Here is a 19,039-nt window from a genome sequence, read left to right as displayed (position 1 = left end):
ACTTATAATCTCTTTGGATGAGCACAACACAGCCTGACAGACTGATTAACAAAATGAGACATGTTGTGGATTTATGGTAGACCAGAATTATATCAGTGTTAAAAGAGCAGAACTGAATGTCTGAACAAACACCTCACCTTTGTTCTCCTTCCCGTAGCATATGACTGATTTTAAGATCTATTCAGTGATGTTCCATGGCACAATATTGTAATGTCTACTTGAGTGATGTGTCAGTATACCTATTTGACATCAATTGGACTGAAGGCCACTTCTGTAGAGAAGCTCCTAAGAGAAGGTGACCTATTAACAGTAAGAAAAGCAAGAAATAGCTCCAAATGTAAAAAAAAAAGAAAAAGAAAATGGTCTTGGATTCATCTTTTTAGTGGTAACCATTCATCTTGATTTACATGAATGTAAATTTGCGCTTGAGTGGAAAATTCATAATTTAAGTCTGTTAAATACATAAAATAGATTTTCGGATTTGGCATTTTATGCTTGCAGTCATACTGTGTGTGTGAGTGTGTGTGAGAGAGAGAGAGAGAGAGAGAGAGAGAGAGAGAGAGAGAGAGAGAGAGAGAGAGAGAGAGAGAGAGAGAGAGAGAGAGAGAGAGAGAGAGAGAGAGAGAGAGAGAGAGAGAGAGAGAGAGAGAGCTTTTTAGGTCCGAATGCTGGACTTCATTTTTTTTTTCGAACTTCACAACAACTGCAGTAAAATGTTTAAAATCACAATTTGAGAGAAAAACGTAACTGTCAAATTGAATGTAAGACTTATTAATTTTTTTATTTTTTTTTTTAATTTAAAACAGTTTTTGACCTGCTCCTTAACAACAGTCTGCTGATATATCAACATGCACACACACTACCCCAATTTTGTAAATGCTCACAACCCCTTTTCATGGCAAAGTCGCAGAAGTAATGGAGTAAAAAGAGAGAACTACTTTTGGTGCCTAACAACATTATTACTTTCTGCTGCCGTAAAAAGCCATAGGACATAAAATGAATAAACTATCTTTCTCGTAACTCGTTTTCATCCATCAGACAGTTTTAGAATTAAATGACAGCAGTGAAGCTCAGGTACAGAAAACACATAGGGGCGCTGCAAGGAGCCTGATAGTAAATGTGTAGCTGACCGCTGATAAGACTAACAATTGCTAATGTTTTTCATTAAATACCACAATAAATATTTGGGAATACATACATTTTGGAACATGCATGTCACCAGCTGTTTTTCTGCAACTTGTTGCCAAAGGAACAATTTAGAGGTAATAAAAACATTAATTAATTATTCCCCCACCCCCCACTGGGATAGATATAGAGGCTGGATAAAATAAGAGAAATACCACATGAAAAGAAGCTTTGAAGTAAGTGAATCACAAAAGCAACAACTCATGCAAGTCATATCAAATAAGTTGAATGCCATTTAGCTTTTAGAAAGGTCTGACAGACAGCACTTTTATATGTGAGCTTTCAAAGCATCACGGGGGAACTAGTTTCAAAGAAGCCTAATACTCAGTGCCTGATTTGCCTTTGCGTCCGCTGTAAGAAACTCCACAATGATTTACTGTGGCAGGGAAAACAGACGCAAAAAATTCCGACAACATATGACCAACACAGACAAATAGCATAATCAGATGAGAGGAGCAGCGCTTGCCAGCAAAATCTCCTTTGACACTGCGACAGCGGTTCGCACCAAAAGTGGAGCAGACGTGTAGGGGAAGTTACATGCATGAGTTGCAGCAGGGCTGTTCACACACACGGTGTATTTTTGTATGCAGTCCAACATGGCTCTTAGATAGAAAAAAAAATAGTCTGACATGAAGGTGAAATGTCTTGTGAAAATAGACTTCTCGTGAGTAGTGTGGTACCAGTGTAGAAACACTGCTGAGAGTCATAAAGTTCTTCTTATTTTTCCACTTCGGTAACTTTACGTTGTATCTTCTCTCCATTGCATCCACAGACTTACTCATGCATAAAAGGAGCCACAAGTCATTTCTGAGTTCGCTGTGATAAGGTAAATTCTACAAGACCTCTAAATCTCTCTCTGTCCTTGTTTGTAACTCATATTATTTCTGAAAACTTAATTGCGCTAATATTAATTTGGCACTTACTATTTCACAAGCAGAGATGACAATAATTTGCTTATTGGTTTTGAAAGTCATTGTGTATTTTTGTGATATGTATCTGCCTTTCTTAAATTCTTCAAGTCGTGAGCAACCAATGAACAATATGACTGTTGTATGTTTGATTTTTGCCTTACGCAAAATATGGAGCCGAATCACACTTGATATTCACTCAGATTTGCCAGAAATACAGGTTGTTTAACTTTTTCGCCAATAGGGAGCAGCCACCTTAAAACCAGCTCAGTGATGACATCCCCATGAATGGTTCGTCGCTGTTGTTCAATTTTCAATATGCCCCCTCTCTATATATTAATCTTGTTTGCACTTTTTCCAATTAAATATTGCTGTTCTTGCCCACATATACTACCACCAGATCTCTGACAGGATCATCAGTTTGACAGCAGCCCTCGTAATGGCTCCTTCTCTGATTTTGTATATCCATATAAGTAATCCCAAACTCCAATTCTTCCAATTCTTGTCCAAATTGCATCTGATGCAGTAAGATGCTACAGCTGAAAAATGGTTTTCTTTATTTAAGGTGCACTACTATACCACTCTAATTCAATTATCTCATATAACAGACGTAAACATTATAATTTCATAGAACAAAACATCAAAGCAGAAGACGTTTTTATAGTAGTTCTACTAAGCTTAATGCAACAAAACAACAACCTACCAACACAACATAATACTTCTGTAAAACAAAATAGTAAGATAAATTTACATTATTGCTAACACTGCAAAGCTATGACCTCACCAGTTAACCAAAACAAAAAAAAAGAATATGTTGTACTAGCTCTCATACTGCAATATAGAAACAGATAGAAATAGATAGAAACAGTGTCATTACAGCCCCCTTGTCATTCTGAAATCGCTGATATATGAGTGGCATAGAAAATGTCCCACAAAGAGCAATAAAGAAGTCAAAATATCCCAATAGTTGTTGTTCCTTCAGCTAGATGGTTTACATTTGGGAAAAGTCAATGTGTGCCCACAGTATACCCACAATACCATTTCAACCTCTTAATTGTGATTGTAGCTGTGTAATGTTATGGTTGGCTATGTTGTGGGAGTCATTACATTCAATAATTGCTCTGATCGTAAAGCAACATGGATAGTAAGGCAATTTTAAAGGATCTGTGCACCCCATGGTGCAAATATTGTTTACTCATAATGCCGCCATTTTTCAAGATGGTTAAGAAATAAAATGTGGTCTCAATATATGTAAAACATAACAGTCTTTGTGTATTAACTAAAATAAAATAAAAATAAACAATCAATTATCCAGACTTCCAAGATATTCCTGAAGTAAAAAGAGATTTCCCCCTCTAAAAATGTTGTAGAATTACCAATCAACAACATCCCTGGACTTGTGTGATGGCATTTCAAAAACTCTGATATTTGGGCTGCCTCTTTTCATACTGTAACATGATACTGTTGTTTTGTTTGGTCCTCAGTGTCAAGGTAAGATAGCGTAACTGAGGAAGTATTGGTGGCTCAGTCATGTTTGAGCTAAATAAGAAGATCAAGAGATAAATTGGAATAATAAAAAAATCAATAAGTAGAAGTAATGTGCATATTATTAATTTAGCCATTCATTTACTTTTCCCAAACAATTCATTTCACAATCACAGGGGGCAGGAGGCTAATCCCAGCACACATCGGGGCAGGAGGCAGGGCAACACACTGGTGACTTAGTTTCCAATCCACCAAAATTATACACCTTTGGACTGTGCTTCCCATACTTTAAGACGTGTACCAGCTATAGTTTGCTGGGATAATGAGTGTGATTTATTTTGAAGAGGACCATTCTTAAGGAGTACTCCAAATGAAAATGTCAGGTGTATCCACACTGAAGTAGTTGCTGTCTTTCTCTGTCGCTCTCAATACTGTGCTTGTTCTAAAATAGCTGAATTTATGGTTTGGTCAAAAGTGAAATGACACAGAGTTATGTCATGTCACATAATAAGGGTTAGACGGATCACTCTGAAAGTATTACCGCGACCCTGCATATGTCATTTTCACCAGGAAAGAAGGTGATTAAGGTTCAGCTTCAAGGTCTGTCTAATTCAATTCTTACCTGCCGATTCAATCACAGTTCCCAGGGGTTCTGGTCATCCTCATGTTAACTTCCAATCCACCATAACGCTGCCCCTGCAAATACAACAGACAAACTATGAGAATACTTTAAAACAGATTACAGATTTAGAGCGATACAGTTTGTGGCCACTCCATTTCATGGGCTCCATGGGATATAGGCCATGAATAATGTACTGTTTTGGAAAGATCATGATGTATCTCCTCAACTACCAAAAATGCAATTTTTAAACCCCCAGGATAAAGTACATCTAATACAAAATTCTCTTTACTGTTTCTAAATAATCATTGAGTCATCTTGTTAGTTTTCCTTTCAACTACTTCCTTAGCACTCTGCTGATGCTGCTATTTTAGTGCCTTTGAGAACCTCCATCTAACAAGAGGGACTTTACATTATGCTACTGTATGTCAAAAGAGCTCCTTCCCCAGGGACAAAGGGACAGTCAAAGCCATAAAGCCTTGCAAACACACACACACACACACACACACACACACACACACACACACACACACACACACACACACACACACACACACACACACACACACACACACACACACACACACACACACACACACACACACACACACAGAGGACAGACCCTGCTGAATAAATTATGGGGGACAAAAGCAAATGGAGATAAAGTTCCCCATCTTGCATGCCATCCATTAGTGGAATCCAGGACTGTGAGTGCAAATAAGTGTGTATTTGATCCACAGATATATTGTTGTGTGGGCCTGTCGTGACCCATGTGTTCATTTTAAGATCTTCCTCATGTATACCACATTACCAGCAAGTAACGTTTTCACATTACAGTTGCTTTATATCCAAATAATCAAGAGCAAGTAGCCATAAAACAGTAAACATACTGCAGCTATGCATCTATATCTGATGTAGAAACAGAATAGAGTAGATTAGCATTGACTTACAATAATAAACTTGTTTTTCAGGAAGCTGATGAGGAATGGAGGACGATAAACTTTCTACTTTGGATGTTTTAGTGATATAGTTAAAATAAACAAAAAACAAATTCAATCATTTCCTAAAACAGCTGGGCACTCAAACTTTTTAACAAATCTTACTCAAGCAGAAAAAAAAAAGTGCATTTGTTGGGGGCTATTTTCAGGCAAATATTTGGTGCTCTAGTGAGTGTTTGTAGCAGCAGGATGGTGTCAGTGGGACTGACTCAAAGTAAACCTAAGTGCCCATGTTCATCCAAATGAAGCGACGTGTCACTCTGCAAAACAGTGTAGCTGACTGATGTGTTTTATATAGTTTCTGAACAACAACGGAGCTCCACAGCACAGAGGGAGAAACATTATAAAAGTGTACATAGCTTCCAGGTTTGACAAGTGAAGCCAATGCGCAAGTGCCATAAAATGCATCACCGAGGGACACTAGGGGTTGGTTTGAAAAAGGCTCTGGCTCCATAGATTCCTATTGAACTTTTCTCTTTAAATACAAAGTTAATACATTTTTCCACAAGTTAAATGGTGCCATTCGCTAAATCGAGTCCTTCTTAGTAGTTTTCTGGCATCCCATCTGAAAATAATCCCATCATTAATTGGATGTTAGGCCTTAAAAAGGAATATGTTTGGGGGAGTGACTGTTTGATTGAAAGGCCTGTAGTGCAGTCAGGGTCCACTAAAGGCTGTCAGAATTCACCTCTTGCTTCTCCCCTTCTGTTTAAATATGATCACTTCAGCTGCCAAAATAACAGGATGGCCACACCCAGAATGCCAAATTTGAGGTTTTAGAATGGAAGTTCACAAACCAATGGGTGATGTCATAGTTGGATTAATTTAGTTGTTAGGTGGTGTTTTCAAGAAATGTATTCCCATTTAGATTGATACATTAAGTCTTACTTCACGTCATATTTTCACTTTGTCTCAGTTGTGGATAACACACAACTGTTGAAAACTAAAGGTAACATGGTGACATGGTGACAAGGTGACGTGATGCAACTGTTTGCTATTGTAAAACAACATGGAATCTAGTGCAGTAAGTTAGGAAATAGCTCTCCACTGTTGTCTGGCTTACACACTTCACTAAGAATGACAAATTATGCTCACAAAGTAGATGATAGCGATGATGGATATGGACTGTGTTCTTATAATCATTATCATTGTTGTTATTATCAACAACATCAATATTCTAACCCTACACACACACACACACACACACACACACACACACACACACACACACACACACACACACACACACACACACACACACACACACACACACACACACACACATATATACACATATACAAAACACCCTCTGGCTTTCCTCCTTCTCTGATAAAAACTCTACATAAATGCATTTTTCAAAGCATGTCTCGAGTCAGTGTTTTAGAACGTGTCTAAAATATGTATGTTCTCTCTAATTAAGAGGAAAGAGCCATACTCAAACCATAAACATGCAGACAGTGTGGTCTGTCTGAGACAGCTGCTGTTTCAATGGTGGTTGAATCTTTCTATAATAAAAAGAGATCAAAAAAACTTTTTTTTAGTCAATCTGTAATGTTTAGTCATTAAACTGCAAGGTAAGAGTGCAGCACTCACGGCTCCAATGAGGTACTGTAACAGAGCAAAAAAAGCATTACGTTCAGCTCCCGAACACAGATAAAAGCAGATTTCTCATGGGCTTCCCTGCCATTTACACTGCATCAAGAGAAAAACCAGCAATGTAATGCTGTTGTCACTGCAAGTATAATTAGATTTCCTCAGTTTAAGCAACATATGACATGAGCATGTCAGCGCCACTGTTACAAATTTTAGACCATCACACCTCATGCAGACAGGCATCAGATTAATCCCTGCTATACACTTAGTGGTGAATATTGTGGTGGTCCCTCAGAACTCTAAATCACAAACATTAGGTTGTTGTAGTTAATTCAAAAAGAAATATACAAGGTTTAGCCCCTTTGTTGCAGCAATTACATTTGTAATTTATCAGCACCTTATATTTTGCGTGAACTGCAAGGCATCATTTATTATCTCGTTATATATATATATCAGTATCAGTCAGTCCAATAAACTTGTAGTTGTATATTTAATGTTCTACTAAAGACCCACCGAGCCAGTTTTCTTCTCTTTTTATCTCCTGTGAACTCCCAGAGATAAAGTCCCGCTCTGAAAGAGTAGCAGTCCAACAAATCAAGACTAATGTCAGTATCTTCTGCTCCAGATCTAAGCATGTTTTGACCTGCAGGTCACACTACATCACCCACTGGAGATGACCAGAAATGCATGTCAGGCTGATCAATTGCCTGCACAGCCACTCGTTCAATTAAGATCTGCGGCGGGGTTGGTCGGGCAGTGTGGTTTGCAGTTTGGTGAGTACAGGCTCCCAAAGGAGCAGTAAGTGCTGAAATCAGCTCAGCTGCCCCTGCCATGTGTCATTATCTAATGGTAAATCCATGTGTGGATGGTAGAGGGCTCTCACCAACTCACTAAGTGATAGTAAGGAACAGGAAAAAGTAGACAGACAGACAGACAGACAGACAGACAGACAGACAGACAGACAGACAGACAGACAGACAGACAGACAGACAGACAGACAGACAGACAGACAGACAGACAGACAGACAGACAGACAGACAGATAGATAGATAGATAGATAGATAGATAGATAGATAGATAGATAGATAGATAGATAGATAGATAGATAGATAGATAGATAGATAGATAGATAGATAGATATCAAAGCACATTTCACCTAAATAATGTAATATACTATTTTTTTTTTAAATCAAAAATCCATTTTGCTGGTTTAAAAAGTTTAAAGAGATCTATGGAGTCTCTCATGTTTGCCTTGACACAATGTAAATCCATACAGCGATTCAAAGCCATATTTTCTATTATAAAAAGGAAGAAGATGGAAACGAGATAAATCAAATTAACGGACTTTAAAGTAGGCATTAAGATGGAATACAATTATCTGGAACAAAGAAAGCAATTTTGTAATTCTCTCAATTACATGATCTGGGTCATAATTAAATTAGAAATGTGACTAAATCTGTATTTTAATATGATATCAATTAATACACATTTCAGCGATGTTCGCCATTTGTCGGTAGACAATTTGAGAGCTTACGGGCTTTTCTGGCACAGTCTGTTTATATCTGTGTATGTGCATGTGTGTGTGCATGTATATGTGTGTGCGTTTGTACAGTAAGCAATCACTTCCAATGACAACCAGACTTGCTTTAAATATGGACAAACACTGAAGAGTGCCATAATGTATGGCTTAGCCAAAATGATTCAGACGGATTGGACACTGATGCCAGATTTTCTTATTTGTAATTGGAAAAGTGGTGCAGCATGAGGTCTGCTTATTTTAATAGGATAATGTCATGTGCTGCTTTTCAGAACGGCACAAAACATGGCTATCTACAAGTCCAGTGGAATTTAAATGGCTGTAGGGCTGAAGGACATCAGCAAAACATGATACAAAACAGACTGCAGCATGTGGCTTTGGGGCCAACATATTATCCCTGCCATATATTTGCTGTCAACACGTTTTATTTTTCTGTTTGAAAGAAATGCTTTTACGGACGCTGGTTAGAACCACAGTTTAAATTCTGCTGCACCAAAGCACTTCTGCAGGGAAACTCATTGCAGAGTGGAATTTGTGCAATCAGGGGAGATATGGAATTAATATGTCTGATTAAGTGCCTGTCTGAATTAGCATTTGGATTCCAAAGAGATTCCAAGCACGAGGGGAGGGATGAGATATGTTCAGAGAGGATGAAAGGCAGACAGATTGGGCTGTATGGAGAAAAATAGAGTGACAAAGACAACAAGTGGATGAGAAAAGACAGAGGGAACAGTCGTTTGGCTCTCGGTTTCACCCAGGCTAGTGTTGTATCTTTCATTAAATATTTTTGACGAGGGATTGTTCTTTCTACCCATCTGCATGTGGAACGGATTATAGATAGTCACCTCACCCCCATCTTAGGTTTTCATATATACAGATACCAGCAGTCAATTGTTCATGATGTGAGAGATAACTTGTTTGGCCACATCAAAAAGGTTAGTCTTCAAATACACCCTGATTCGTTTTCATGTCAACCCTTCATCATGGAGCCCATTCTTTCTCTATTTCCAGCATGTAATTTCCTTGATTCAGTGTTGCTATGTTTGCTGGGAGGATGGTGCACATTCATTTCACTTGGTTGTTCAACATTCATTGACTTTGTTCACTTGTGTCTACTGTTTCTGCTCAGGTTTTCTGTACTTTAGTGCGCTTTCCCCTTTAGGATGTCATTGTAGGTGATTTTATTTGCTTATTTTCTGCTGTAATGTTTCAAAGGAGGAAATGTTTATTTGCCTAGCAATTTCTATCATAATAGGTATGTTTGGATTATTTCTCGAGAGTATATTTGGTTAATATTTCTGTAAAAGTACAACTGAGTTGTTGTAGCTGTAAATTATGAGAGATTAATTCCCCTTAGGTTCAAGTGGAACTAATTTCAGATCATAATCTGAAATGATCATCGCCCACAGACAGCAAGTCAATCGGTATAAAAGTTTTGGAAGACAGCAAAGGGGTTGGTCTGTTTTTCTGACTCTTCTGTAAAGTGGAGGCAGGCACAATTTGTGCTGTGCTTTGTTTTATTTGTGTGGCTAGTTTGAATAAATCTGATTTCTTGAACAAACAAAAAAAAATCAACGTCTGCAGGCTGGGCCCCCCTCCCAACTCACGTTAATGACCTTCTTCAAGTACAACACCCTTTGATTGTGAATGAGAGGACATGAAGCTGCTTATAAGCCTACTTGGGAGAAGGACATTAAGGATGACAAAAAGAGGGAACCATTCAGAGGAGGTCACATAGGGACACAATGCCAACATTCAAAAGGCAGAGGCAAAAAAGATGAAAGACACAGACAGCGTGGTTAGCCCCAGAGAAAGAGAGGAGTAAATTACCAATAAGGAATTTTTCCCTTGAAATATCTGGCTCTTGTATAAAAAAAAAAAAAAAAAAAACGGTCAAAAACCTCTGAAGAAAAATGCATGAGTGGTACAGGAAGCATAACACATCAAGCCAATAAGAACAACCATCTGCAAAACAAGATGTGTGATTTGAGACTATAATTGTCTCTGTATACAATTATTGTTCATTAAATAAAAAAAAGGAGGGACATGATCAAGGTAAGAGGAGCTGGCAAATAATAAAATGTAAGGTGAGACTGAGAAATTAAAACCTTGGAGTGGGAGAAAAGGAGAATACAAATTACAAAGAAAAGGCAAAGTGTTAAATAGGAATCTTTGGGGGAAAATTAGTGTTATATAGGAGCAAAGACAGAGAGAGACACATGGAGGGGAAGGAGAGGAGAAGTGAGGAGGGCAGTACAGTTTTTTTTTTAAATTATTATTATTCATTTTGTTTCCTGATGTGATGGATATCGTGGTGAGCCACTGGGTGTGTCGGTCTCCAGGAAGAGACGAGAGCAGTAGTTGAAGTAGTTATCATGCTCCCTCATCAAAGGAACATGGCAAACTGACGAATTAGAGTCATTTACCCCTTCTGTACTTCTTCTTCAACTGTTCCTCATTTGGATTTCACCCGGGAATTAATTTGCAGACTTCAATTGGTGACCCATTTGATGCGAGAGCTGACTTCTTGGTAGAGTCACATTAAGTTCTTCTGAGGAAACGGTTTTATCTAACTAAAAGACTAGAAAATCTGGATCCTTAAGTGTTAATAAGTAAGAATGCAGACTAATATATGATGGAATATGCTTAGAATCAACAAAATAATTGTCATTTTAGTTTGTTTGGCTTGGTTTTGTAATGGTTGGGTTCATGGGGCTCAGTATACTGATGGCTAATGAATAGATTGCCACACACGTGTTATGGATATTCATTACGATCTCCAGAATAATCGAGGTCAATTTTTGTGACATTTTGTGCAGCATGAATTATAATTATACATGAATATTCATAGAGCACTGGGAATGGATCTCAATATTTTTGGGGACTCTATGGCCTTTCTTCTGGCATTACCATCAGACTAAACTTGTTCACAACAAATGCCAAAATGTAGTCCACAAATTGTCTTGAAATTTTTCATCCAGCACATTTGGAAGATTTATTCAGATGAGGCATTCATTTTACTCTCGCAGATTTTTTTTCAGGTTTATATGCATGCTATTAACCACTTGATGCTGTAGCTGTTTCTGGCCTACTTTTATCAAATTTTACATATTACTATTTAATGCTAAAAAAAAAAACTTTGGATGTTAGCATCATGGAACCGTTGTTTAAGGCTTAAATTGAAGAAGACGTGTGCTTTTAAAAGAAGAACCGTCAATCACTGAATTTAATTACTTGCATGAAAGTATAAAACATTTCATACAGCATGCTTATGTAATCATACTAATTTTTGTTTTGTTGTTTCTCTTCTATAGTGCTCATATTAAAATATAAATCCAACATTTGTTTTACTTTCTCTAGTCTACATGCATTGACTTAATTTAATGTAATCTGCTTTGAATAATCAAGGTCCCCAGACTATAAATCCTGTTCTTGGGTCTCTATTATATTCAGATCTCACAGATCTGATTATTTGAGTAAATACATTTCAGCTGGTTTAACTGCTGTTTTTTTCTTCTGCTACTGAGCAAACAATGCCACCGCTTGAATACAAATGAGCTGACTGCACAATCAATTGATCCTGAGAGGATCAGCTTTTTTTACTTTTTACTTTTAGTGACTCCGTGGCCTTTCCTTTTGTACCAACATGTGCAAGTCTGCAAATAAGAAATCTTAAACTATGTGGCATATTGCAGTGGGTTTTGTTAAATATACTAGTATATCCAAGGAGAAAACCCATTTGATTTTAATGATACCAATATTTTTTTTCTATCACAGTTCCCCCAGGACAAACTTTACATCACATTACTTTTTTTTTTCTTCATCAAATATTTTAAAATAGCATGGTGTAATAACCTTTGCATTCCCTAGAGACAGCTGCAGGGCTTGAGACTTCATTTGTGTCTGCAGTGTTGTCTGCACAGAATGTGACTGTGTGTAGATGAATAAAGTGCCATTATTTTTGTTGTTGTTGCTATGAATGCTGCAGTTTTGCTTTGAAAAATCGAACACTTCCCTTCACTTCTCAGCCTCACATGGAAGCACCCAGCACACGTGTCAGTGTAACAACCTCTGAGTGCACGCATGTCAGTTTCCACATACTGAGATAACTTTTCACTCAGATCTCTCAAAATCCATGTGGACACATTTCACTCTGATGTGCACCATTATATAAAATACTTGATATTCAGGCTACAGCTACGAACCATGTAAGAGAGTGAGCACACAGAGGTGTAGCTATCCTGTTCCCTGTTGGGCTCAACGTTCGGGATGCTAAGCGGATTTACAGTACAATATCAGCGCTAAGCTGAGCGTTCATTACAGGTATCAGGAGTTGAAGTTGATGATAGAGTTAAGAAAAGAAATGCTGACATGCTATCAGAGAAAGGATGTAATATGAAGACCAGATTATAATGCTGGACATTATCAAGCCAAACAGAGCCAGTGGAAAAAGAGAAGAAGGAGGAAGGGAGGAAGTGAGCATCTGCATGGCAGAACATGTTAATCTGTGTTTTCCCTGAGCCAAGTTGCAAAACTGTTGTGATGATTCACATAATGGTAACATGTGAATCACTGGAGCATGACACTGGCTCTTTTGTGCCAGCAGCCTGGCAAAATTATAATGAACAAAAATTGTAATACTGCAGAATATGTTATCAAGTACTTCATTTGACAAGTGGAAAGTGGACAATCAAAACTCGACAACAAAAGAGATTTATATTCTCCTGGCCATCTTTTTGCATTCAATTTCAGAGCGAGGCATCAGTTTGCAGGGAACACTTGTCATTCAATCGGCCATGAGTCTCTCTTTTGACGAAGCCATCAGCCTCACAGTGCTTTCCAAAACAATCTTACACCAGACTAGTCTTTATAGCTTTACTGCCTGGCAGCAAGCCCTGCTATGCTTTGCCAGTCATGCTTGCAAAAATGCTCTATTGTAGAGAAGATAAGTAAATGATACTAATTCAATGTACAAAAGCAACATTGTACCTTGAAACAGGCCAATAACACAGACTTTAAACAGAAAGCACTGAGAAGGCAGAGGCAAACTGATGCATCTAATTCCTCACTATGTGAGTAATCATGAAGATGAGTTGGGAGGAATCGAGACAAAAAAGATCAATCTGAATTTCACTTTATTAATAAAAATGTACTTTTAGCTGACAGACTTACACGTCAGACCAATTATTTTCCAAATTATTTCAGAAAGTGTCTACACAGAAGGCAAAGCCTGAATATAACATTAGCAGGGCAGGAGCAACAGCTAGAGTGCAAGTAAACGCAAGCCGTTATGTGGCCTATGTAGACAACTGGAATGTTTGATGAGGAAATTAATGAATGCATGAGTGATTGAATACACACAGTATTCACTATACAAAACTATACACTATACAAATCATAAATCATACATAGCCATAGACGGTATACATAGGTAGACATAGCTTTTGGGTCTCAAAATGGAAGCCATTGCAGAAGTGCCTTTACCTGTAATGCCACTAGGTGGTTGTCTCCAAAAGGCTCTGGCTCTATAGAATTCAATTTAGTTTCTCTCATCAAGTACGAAGTCAATTATTTTTTTTGTCAGCTAAAGTCTTTTAACTAACGGCAGTTCACAAACCAGTGGGTGATGTAACCGTTGGTTGCCGCTTGTACCGAGTCCATGTTCACGGCACTGTACCCACCCTTGGCTACATGTCCATATTTGGGATGGAGTAATATCATGTATCAGTAATATTCTGTGATCATCTCCATCTTCACTATATGGACAGACTATACATCTGGTAGTGTGTGAAAAAAGACAGTTAAAGAGGGAAGACCAGGAGATGACAACATGGAAAGTGAACGCTGCTCTTGGGGAAGTTTTCGTTCTCTCTCAGAGGAGAGGGAGGCCATCTGAAGAGGTTATTTATTTTTCATCTGGAGATGGAAACTGAAGAGCAGTGGGGAGGGCCCCAGTGGAATTACTGACTAGAGATGTACCCTCCCGGGGCTGCTGTCTCTCTCTTCTCCCTCTTTCTCCCACTACCACTCACTTTCCATCTCCCACCTTTCTGATCTTCACCAGAGAGCTGCCACCGTCTCTCTGGGAGAAGGGGGAAGAGAAGAAGAAAAAGAGGAGATGCTTATTCTCAATACCATCTTTGCCTGCCACACAGTCAAACTCTATTCATCCCACACTCTTGTGGTCTGCAAAGTTCTGCTTGGCTATGCTCAGCTGTAAATGCACCAAGCAAGCTGAGCTCAGTTTTTCTTCAGGCTCCTCCCAAGCTTGTCTGTCTGTACGTGGGAAGCACAGCTTCTTATCCCAGCCCTCCTCATTAACAGCATTCCCATTACACTCCAGAGTCATTAAAGGAGCCACTTGTCCTCCCCCATCCCCTCTGGTGTTTTCCTTTCATCCTTCCATTTCTCTGTTACGATGAACTCGAGGTGTGAATGTCTTGGCTGACACCTTTACTCCACCAGGACCAGAGTGAATTATTGGGAGGCAGAGAAGTGGGGCCACATAATCTTTGTAAAGCCGCCTCTCCATGGCCTATTCCAGGCATCCAGGTGTTATCATGGGAGCCAATGCAAGTCTGCCTCTCTGTTCCCTATTTCTCTTAATGAACAAAGGTGTCAAATGCATTCTTAAATTCAGGTCATTTGGGAGGTTCCCCATGGCTGCAAAAAGTCAAGATACTAAAAATAAGAGTGCTGCAGAAAGTATGCAAGGGAGTTCATACTTTGAGGCCGATCTGAGGCTATCCCTTCTCCTCTTCACCATCAAGGGAGGGTTCCAGGCAGGTTTTTTTTTATCAAGTACATAATTAAGATGACATTGTTGCTACAGTAAAGTGCTTCTCAGTAGTAATTCTCACCTGGTGAGAGCACAGAACTTCAGGAGTTTCAACACGATGACATTGTGATTTCCATGCCACACCATAAAGTGCCCCTGCTTTCAAATTTTATGGATGAAACAGGATGAGGAAGCTTGAAGCTTTTACATTTTTACAGGGGAGAGAGAAAGGGTGTGTGAACAGGAGGGATAATAAGAGACTTGCTGCAAGAGTAGAGTGGGTCTTGCTTGTATAGAGACACACTCTTCATTATTCCTCAAATAGAAACAAGCCCAGTCTCTCCTAATCTCCCTCACAACAGTAACGAGAAAATGGACTGTGCTTTCACTGCCTCTCACAGCCACAAGCTAACAATGGATGTAGAAGAAATCAAATTTGCCCCCCCCCCCCACACACACACCCTCACACACACACACACACACACACACACACACACACACACACACACACACACACACACACACACACACACACACACACACACACACACACACACACACACACACACACAATAACCTCCTTATTTTCTTCCTCTCCCCTTGTGTATCCCTCCCTTTGCCTTTCTCCCTCCCCTCTATCTCCCTCTACACTCCATCCCCCGTCTAGTTAACTTCATTGGTTAGAGAGGAAGAATGCTGAGAATGCAAGACTAAAAAGAAACCAGCATCAATTAGATTCTAAAGTGCACTTTATTCTGTTTTGTCCCTGTATGCCAAATTAAATTATGCTATAAATAATAATAATTTAAAAGAAAAGCACAATGAACTTTAATTATCGAAAGAGAACCTCAGCACGGGTCATTGCTCACTTCACTCCAGTTCACCACCCATTTGCAGTGTGCTCTCATACCGCACATGTGCTGGCTTAGGGCCACAATTTTGATCTTCTCAGAGATGTAAATTTCACAAAATAAGTCTCAGTTTTAATCATCAAAGCTACTCAGTCAGATATCACAGTCAGAATACATCCTGCTCCAACATATAAGGCTTGTATTTGCATGGATGGTCTGTATTTGTCCATGTTTCCTTAAACAGCCTATAATTATTCACATTGTGCATGGAATAAAACATACCTATTTCGTAAAGTGATATTCTAACATGTTGGAAAGACATTTACGTAAAGTATGATACAACAAAAGCAGGTCCCTCTTTAAAAGCAATACTTTTCGCATTATCTTCTGATGTCCTTTTTCTGACTTCATATTGTATGCAACAAAAGAGTTCAAACCGCTTTCATAATTCAAGTGAGAACACTAGAGACACAGTGAAAACAAATTAAACATGATAACTAAGACTGTGCTTCCCCCCATGTGGATTCGATAGATGGGGCAACGAGTGTGTCGGAAAGTGAGTAAGACACAGAGAGGGGGAAGGAAGTGCGAGACAGCAGCTGTGATTCCCCTCTAATGTTTTGGGGGAAAACTGCCAGGTCAGATGGCATGACATGACATCACGTGTAGAATGTTACTACCATTTACCAGTGTTTTATCTCTTTATTTCAAGTGTGCACTATAAATGCTGGATGGATTTAGACACATTCACCTTCTCAGCTGCTGTAAATAATTAGTAGAGAGCTGAACAAACCTGAAGAAGTAAGATGGCTGATCTGAAAATAGCATTTCATGACTAAAAAAAGTCACAGTGTTACTTAATAAGACACAATAAAAATGTTTTAAAAAACATTATATTGTTATGCTGTCTTTGACAGTGAATGTTGTTTTGCTACAGCACAAGTCCACTAAATAATCACAGCTAAATATCATCTGATTATACACAGATTGTCAATGTAGATGCAATTATGTGTGATTTTAGGTTATTAATCCAGATATTCTTTGATTAAAGTCATTTGGTTCATCAGTACACGGAATTTGAGGATATCAAGGACATCAAGCAAAATGATAGCTGGAGAATTAAAGAGAGGGAGTGAGATAAGAGGATAAAGTGTTGTTACAGGTCAGTAGATAAGCAGAAGGCTCCTTCCACATTTTTTTATTTTTCTGCTTGAGAATAAACACCTAACTTCAGCATTACTCATGTAGGCTGCTGACATCAGAGCTGACAACAATACCTGATGATATAATGAAGATTACTAAGAACACCACCCCATGAGCCACTAAATAAAGATATGAAAATAAAGATTATGGTGTTATTGAGCAAATATTCTACAATAACTTTTCATCATATTGTAATTCAAGTGGTCTTCTTGGCTTGATATTTAGGACTGAGAAAAGCTGAGTGGTGATTTAAGACCTAAGGGCAATCGCGGGTCATTTCAGAGAAAGAATATTCCTATCGGCTGTTCTACAAATTTAGATGTGTGTGCAAGTCTCTTCTGATTCAGTGACACAAAATCCTGGAGAAAAGGTGCTGTTTGAGTATTGGAAACAACTAAGTGAGACTGAAACCCTTAGTTTAACTCTACTCAATCTGAGGTGCATGGATGGCAACCAGGGCGAAGTCGCCAAGGTTGAGGGTCCGAGTTGCGGGCCAGGACCAGGTGTCAATAGACAGTGCAGTGTCACCTCATTGTTAAGTCCATTAGCCCTCAGAGCAAAATGCTAGGAGTGCAACGCTTAGTTGGAAATGGTGAGGGACACATGGTTGTCCGATCCAGAGAGAGGCCCAGACTAGGGGGGTGTTTTTGACCGCAACACCTGTTTTGCAAGGACAACTGCTGGTCCCTGCAGGCTATAGCCTGCACCAAGGAAGGTCTGGTGGCGAGCATGGAGGCAATGAGAGGCTTAGACAGTGGATGTTGTCAACCTCGGTAGACCCACATCGAAGCATAGTTTTTGGGGGTGTGGGACGACGAATACTATGCCTAACCACCACCCCGATTCCCCCCTGACACTACTCGCCTAGGAGTGTGCTAGCAGTCAGGCAAAAGTTGTGTTGCGTCCATGTATAAAGCTTGTGCACAGGGACAATCTAAACAGCCTGTGTTGTATGGCTATTCTCCTCTTTGTTTTATTCCGTTGCAGAGGTATCCGGCTGTGTTTTGTTGGGTTGGTTTGGGTTGGTTCTGTTGGTAACACCAACAACATATGTATGACTAAAAGGTCAAATGAACTGTTCAGTTCAGATCTGAAGGACATAAAGACAAGGTTGTGTGAGTCATTGCACAAACATCCCCTCCCAGACAAAAAAATATAGTGAACCAAGTATTTTTATCACAACAATATTGATTTTCCATAACAATTTAGTATCCTGGCCACCTTGTCATCATATTTGATAAATGTTACTGGCCCAAATAAAAAAAAACAACACATTGTTATTGTATGAGGGGAAAATTGGATACCCTCCTATTTGAATGACACCAGTGGTTTTTTTTTTTTTTAACTCTCAGATGCGTGGGTCATTTTTTAAAAACAGACCTCAGGTTGCAAGCTGGGCAGCACTTTCATAAGGCATATGAGCCAGGTATTAAAACCATATGGCTTTAACATTTGCGTAGCTTTATGAAATGAATACAATCGTTTATACGTTTCAGAAACATGTGTTTTAAATATCCTTTGTGTAGATTGTTATTTGTATTGTCTTATCTTCCACACAGCCTGCCTAACCTTTAGCAGAGTGACACTTACTAAACCCAAATTAGTAAAAACATGAATCAAAATCACAGTCAAGTGCTTGTTGTTGTTGTAATGTGGCTGCTGTGCAAGGTGTGCACTATTCCAATGTTGTAGATAGATCTGGCCTCTGCAGTGTTTTTGCAGCAGTTCCTCAGCTGTGGAAGTTCTGTTTCTGGACAAACTAAAAATGTGTAGGGTAGCCATCATATTTAGGTAGTATTGGCCTCTTTCCTTTTCTCCAGTCCTGACCAAAACAATCAAATGCCGAAGTTGTATATATTGGCCATGATGAAACTGGTCCACC

At 38.9% G+C, this 19,039-nt stretch overlaps 1 protein-coding gene across 4 annotated transcripts in view; it reads right to left on the bottom strand.

Annotated features, from left to right (window-relative positions):
- The window catches only part of LOC138622825 (leucine-rich repeat-containing protein 4C-like), a 157,507-nt gene that overhangs the window by 17,521 nt on the left and 120,947 nt on the right, over positions 1-19,039 (bottom strand). For all 4 annotated transcript variants that reach the window (XM_069701907.1, XM_069701908.1, XM_069701909.1 and 1 more), the window contains one exon: positions 4,201-4,274. The gene's annotated coding sequence lies outside the window, so the exon portion shown is untranslated. The remainder of the gene's footprint in view (positions 1-4,200; positions 4,275-19,039) is intronic.

Source organism: Brachyistius frenatus, unplaced genomic scaffold (genome assembly GCF_029030835.1).
Source record: "Brachyistius frenatus isolate BFR_SWC_R1_liver_20210118 unplaced genomic scaffold, ASM2903083v1 Contig_39, whole genome shotgun sequence".
Classification (NCBI taxonomy): domain Eukaryota; kingdom Metazoa; phylum Chordata; class Actinopteri; family Embiotocidae; genus Brachyistius; species Brachyistius frenatus.
The sequence above is the reverse complement of the archived record's forward strand: the minus strand, read 5'-3'. Positions and strand labels throughout refer to the sequence as shown.